Raw genomic sequence first — 6,094 nt, 5'->3', positions numbered from 1 at the left:
ATGCTAAAACTTGGAACCGCGTGGCGCCACAACCGGCTGACCGTCAATTATCGGCTGGTAAGAAGCGGAAATTTTAAATTTCTAAAGGTACAAAATACTCCAGGTACACTAATTTCGGTGTCTGCACATGTTATCTCGGCTATTAATACTATAAGAAAATGTGCTGTTTACTCAATAAGGTGATAACAAATTTCTATTTCCATGAATAATGATCCGAGACTACAGTGTGTAAGGACATAGAAATTGTAACACTTAGAATCAATCATCAAATCAGATCAATTTTTGATCCAGATTTAAGGGGATCCATAAAAGGGAATGGAATAATATATACCTAGATCGAAATAAAATAACATTTTAGTGTAAGTTAACATTTGTTAAGTAAAAAAACACAAATTGTCTTCCAAGTAGTCCCAAAAAGAAGAACTGGGTAGCGAAATTTGTGCCTTATCGGAGTAGGAATCGCCACTAGAGGTATTCGCCTTATGTGCTGGAAGATTCTGTTCCATGCTGAACTATTAAATAACCAAAAATTTAGCCAGGGAAAGTCCTAATTCTAAGCCGTTCTTTCAGAAGAAATAATTCCATTATTTCATACCATTTTCTGCAACGATTAATATCTTTATTTGGATCAGCGAATTTGAATACCGGTTCTTTGCGTAGTTTTCAAGATTACCCTTTTTAAAATTGTAATTTTTGCAGTTTGATGATCTACGTTTATACGATAGAACACGATCATCAAGATGACTCATCTTTATGCAGATATAAATTATAGAMCCAAACAAGAAATAGGTAAACAGAAAATTACTAGTGTGTTAAGATGCAATACTTATATATCGACAGCMAATATTATTTGTAGATATTAATACCCGTACAGGTATTAGAAATATGAACATATTTTAACTCGCACAGACAACATAGACAACATAGCAAATCAAGAATAATATCCAGCCGCGTTGCTCCGCAAGTTGAAAAAGGACAGAACTGATCTAACCGACGCTTATTTTATTTTCTCTGTGTCCTGCACGTTTCGTCCATTCCCAGAACTTCTTGGCCGAAAAATCGAGATTTTAGTGCTGTCAGTCGCCGGTCAGCCAGCTGAAGCGCTACCTGCGAAGCGCGGTGACAAGGAAGCCCCAAAGATAACTAGCGCATATATGCTAACTTGACTCGTTGTTTAAATGACATGCGCAAGTTGGTTTGAGGTTACGTTAAGCAAAGTGTGGGCTTTCTTGTGTCACACAATAAAACACACTTTAAATAAACAACTTTTGATCAATTAACAATAAATAGAGAGTAAGCGGGATGTGCGCGCGCGAAAGTGCAAAAGGAGACTCCCTGTTGACAAGGGACGCTGAGCGTCTCTTCTTGGGCGTAGATTTGTAAATGTTTCTTAAAGTTTGGGCACGAACATCGTTAGACACGTTTGAACTATTATTTAAAGTAAGGCAAAGTTCTAAAGCAGACTTTAGTTTATTTTTTTAAATGATTTCAGGCGGAAGGATGTAATGTTCTCCGGTGAAACTAAATTATCGGATACGGCGTTCACAAGATTTTCCGTGAAATTTGATGTTTTGTCAACATCATAAAAATATATACAACATGCATATATATGTTTGCAAATGTTGAAGTTAATTACGTTATCGGCACAACTGAATCTAAAAGAATGCACGCAAATTTTAAATTTTCCACAATTCAGTTGACAATTATTCCCACAAGCTGTTATCCGAGCATGTTACAGAAAAAGTATCCATATCAATTCTTACAATATTTTTATCTGGAAATATCGCAGCACTCCTATGACTTATTTTTTTTTAAACTTAATGCTACATTTACCTTTTTTAATATTGATTATCCGTTCGAACATTTTATCTCTTACTAAATTTATTAAACTATTAATAGTTTTATCAAGTCGCTTGCATCTTTTTCCTTCCAAGTAAAAATGTTTTATAACTTTATGCAAGGATTCTAGATACATATTAGTTTTAATACCAGTGTATTTTCAGAAACAATACGCCCATAACTGGGTACGATTTACATAAAACCTTTGGAAATATTCCCCAAATGTCAACGTACCGTTATCATTTAATAAATCTTGGCATGTATTTAGTTGTTGTTTAAAGATGTCTTCATCCAATTCAGTTTTAACTAATTTTAAAGATTTTAAAACCAACGTTTTTTTTTCTTGATTAGAAATCTTATTTACATTTTGTATCCAGTTTCGGTTCACATGCCAATTACACAGTAATCTCTTGTCAACCCTTCCCATTACTGACTCCCAAGCCAAATAAAAGGCAGGGTAGTAATCAGACATAAAAACTTCCGTTGTTATCACACCAACACATGTTTTTATGATTTCAAACATAAACTTAAATATTGCTATGTCCTGCCTGTTTGAAAAGCAAAAAGCAACCGTCATGCCGCTGCCATAATCGTTCACTACTAAAATAGTGTATAGTTGAAACCCATAGGCATTTAACCCGTGGGTTCCATCAATACAAATTTTGTTACTTCCAAATTTTGATATACAGTTGGCTTGAAAATCTGTCATGATAATGAGGACGAAGTCATTTTTATTGAAAACTGCATCTTCTAATCCTTGCTCTTTATAAAATAATACTGGGCTGTGTTCCATGTTATTCATCGCATCCACCCATAATTTGACACTTACTGCATCATTTTGATGTCTTCTAGTGACATAACCGATAGAAAGTTCCTTTTTATATTATGAATGTCTTGTTTCTCTATTAAGTTAATTCTTTTAATTTCATCTTTAGAGATATCCGCTCTAATATCATTAAGAATCCGACTAACAGACACTCCATGAGATAATTTACCTAAAACCATAAATGTGTAATTCAGTAGTCACAAATTTATTTACTGTTAAAAAACATTTACCTGCTATTTGCTGTTTGTCTATGCTAGGAATGGATAACCCTCCTAATTTATTTGAATGGCCAATATGAACTGGATACAAAACAACTAGTAGTTTATGAGGAGTTTTAGTGACAACTAGAATAGAAGGACAGGCCTTATTAATTTTGTTCGAATCTAAGTTTCTAAACCGCTTTTTCAATTGATTGACTTTTCTCTTGGGGCATAAGATCTGTGGCATATGTAAATAGCTCGTGCGGGGCCAGATTTTAGCGTTCTACACCTACTGTCGATAATTGACTTTCATTTTCTCTTCAATGGTATGTTTCCAATAATCAAACTCTAAAAAGCACCATATTTATTTAAATTGTTTACTACTAAATACTATGAAACTATAAATTTATAGAGCATTTTTAGCAAAACAATTCATTCAACTGTTGTTCCATTAACCATATAAAGTACTTGCATCCGTATTAAATGTGTAATGTTCAGGTGTTATTTGCACCGAATGAGTTTCTACCAAATGTTTCCTCAATCGCTGATACGTCTCAAATTAAAGCTATCATTAAAAGGACAGATTAGTCTTGACTTTCTTGTTTTAATCCAGTTATGTTTCTTTATCTTCATGTGCGCTTTTAGGGTCTTCAATGATTTGTAAAGTTTTCCACACTCCCTACATTGCAGTTTCTTTTCACTATGACATGTTATTAGGTGTTTTTGAAGAGCTCTTTTAAATTGAAATGTATTCTCACATTGCTTACAGTCATAATAAAACTTGACTGACAATTTATGAGTAAGTTTATTATGCCTGTTCCATTGTTGTTTTGAATCGTACATTTTATCGCAAATTGTACACTTAAACATTATTGCTGGAAGAGAATATCACATAAAAATCATATTACATGAGTAATTACGTGGTGTTACCTTCAATTTAAAATTATACTTTTAATCAATTCTAATACTTTGTCCTGAACACAATTTTGAATTTTAGCGGTCTTCTTTGTTGAATACAATAACAAAAGATACACCTAACCTAAAAAAGTTTCAAGGGCTAAAGAGCATGCGAGTTAGCTCCGAACAAAATAAGATATACTGCGATGAATGGCTCGTCAAATTTTTAAGTTTAAGTAAAATTAAAGTGAAGGTCATAGACAACATTTAAATATATCTGTTAATTATTTTAGAAAGCAGAAAACAATAAGAAACAAACAAGATCTAAGACTATTAAACTCCAAGAATCCAAATCTTTACTGCGATGAAATAAGCATGAATTTCAGCAACAGCCACTGAACTAAAAAGGTGCTAGAATCCACAAGAAACAGTATTTTTCTGTGGTTATAACTTCGTTCGCAATGAATGTATCAAACCGGCATCGCGGCAGTGATACGCGCAAGCGCAATCAGTCAGGACTGGTGCGGACGGTTAAGAAAAAAATATCTGCGCACCGTTAAGAAAACGCATGTATTAAATAAGTGCTTTATGTTAGATTGCGAGTTTTGCAAAATTTGTATACAACAGTTGCAGTTGTTCAGACTATTATGTAAATAATGTTATATGCAAACACATACATTTTGTTGTATTACGAAACAATATTATTAAATCACATTCTCCAACGATATATGCAAATGAGCATAATGTGGTTGATTATTGCTTAAGTTTCTTAAGCAGAACGAATGATAATCGAGTGGGTAAGAAAAACAAAAGGATGAAAAAAACACAGCAGATTTTGCAGTTTTTGTAAATAGCCATGATCTATCTTACTTAAGTGACAGCAATTTTCAGGCTATTATTTCAAATATAAGTGCAACAAAAAATATATTAAAAAATTCATCTCAGTCATCTCATCAGGAAAATAATTTTAAAGACGTTTCAATTACTTCTACATGTAAAAATATAGACCAACAAAAACGATTTTTTTCTTCTAAAAATAAAAGAAAAGGTCACGTAATTCTGATTCTGTTTTTAAAACCCCCATTTAGATGAAATTATGAATATATCCAATTTAACGATGAAAACGACTTAAACAAAATAATTCTAAATCAATAACATTTCAATATTATTAAACACACGAATGACATGTTTCACCTGAACACGACTTTTTGAGTAAACCGCTTTGTCATCTGGAATAATAAGAACTTTTAAGAACACTTAACCAATCAGATTATGGAATTTTTAGCGGTTTTTAACGTCTCATCAATGCACTCAAGTCAAGTCAAGCCTGTGTAAAATTTTGATTTGAAAAAGTTGTGTTGGTATTAAAGTTTTATTAAATAGAACAAATATGAATTCGGAGTGGAGCTATTCTCATTGTGCGAAAGTTTTTAGCCGGAAGTCTAGTTAGAAACGTCACATGGAAATTAAGCATCCGGAATTGAAGATAGCCGATATTTTTCCTGGAAAAAAGTTTCAATGTAAATCCTATTCAAAACAATTCAATAAGAAGTCTCATATTAGTCATGGACGAAAGGTTCATGAAGATGTTAAAGTACATCGTTTGATAGAATGCTCTTTGTGTTATTTCAATCATTATCTCAAAAATGAAATGTTATCTCACATGGAGCAAATGCACAATTTAAATCTTATTTCGGTAAAACATTTTAGAAGCAAAGACGAATTTTTACAATTCAAACTGAAAGAAGAATCTGAATAAAAATGGTTCTTTATGAAACTAGGGGGAAGCAAAAAGGAGCGAGTAACGAGATCTCAGATATTTGTGTGTAATCGATCTCTATACTATGTCCCGACAGGTTGTTCAATGAGAACTTTAAAGACTCAAGGCAGTTGCAGAATTAACGCCTTCTGTCCAGCATCTATAAAATACAGGGTATGTAATATCTTTCTATTTTATACTACGAATGTCTATTTTATTCTACTGTAGATAGTAAGTACCTTATTTAATATAAGACGCTAGAAATATTTTCTTAAGGCGCTAATACTTTATAATGATTGAAGACAGTTAGGTATGTGCAAAAATGTGTATTATCGAATTTGTATTTAGACATATGCGTTCAAGTTTAAGGACGACTCTTTGAACAATTACTGTACTGTTATTTCGTACTAACAAATTTAAAAGAATGCAGTAAAGCTCTTTAAAATACATTTTCGCACATAACGGACTTAAAGCATTATAATATGGAGGACGTAGATCCTTAGAGAGGCATTTTAGGACACGGGTTCTTATTCTCAAATGTCTTCTATGGTGCACTGACTAATCCCTAGAAAT

At 32.7% G+C, this 6,094-nt stretch overlaps 1 long non-coding RNA gene across 1 annotated transcript; it reads left to right on the top strand.

Moving 5' to 3' along the window:
• The first annotated feature begins 858 nt into the window (after window positions 1-858).
• On the top strand, window positions 859-5,696 carry LOC125505123. Its single transcript, XR_007281935.1, has 2 exons — window positions 859-1,440; window positions 4,056-5,696. It is a non-coding gene; the product is annotated as an uncharacterized LOC125505123 (long non-coding RNA).
• Window positions 5,697-6,094: the final 398 nt, after the last annotated feature.

Source organism: Dendroctonus ponderosae, unplaced genomic scaffold (assembly GCF_020466585.1).
Source record: "Dendroctonus ponderosae isolate FM_Combo_2020 unplaced genomic scaffold, Dpon_F_20191213v2 Dpon_F_20191213_7, whole genome shotgun sequence".
Classification (NCBI taxonomy): domain Eukaryota; kingdom Metazoa; phylum Arthropoda; class Insecta; order Coleoptera; family Curculionidae; genus Dendroctonus; species Dendroctonus ponderosae.
The sequence above is the reverse complement of the archived record's forward strand: the minus strand, read 5'-3'. Positions and strand labels throughout refer to the sequence as shown.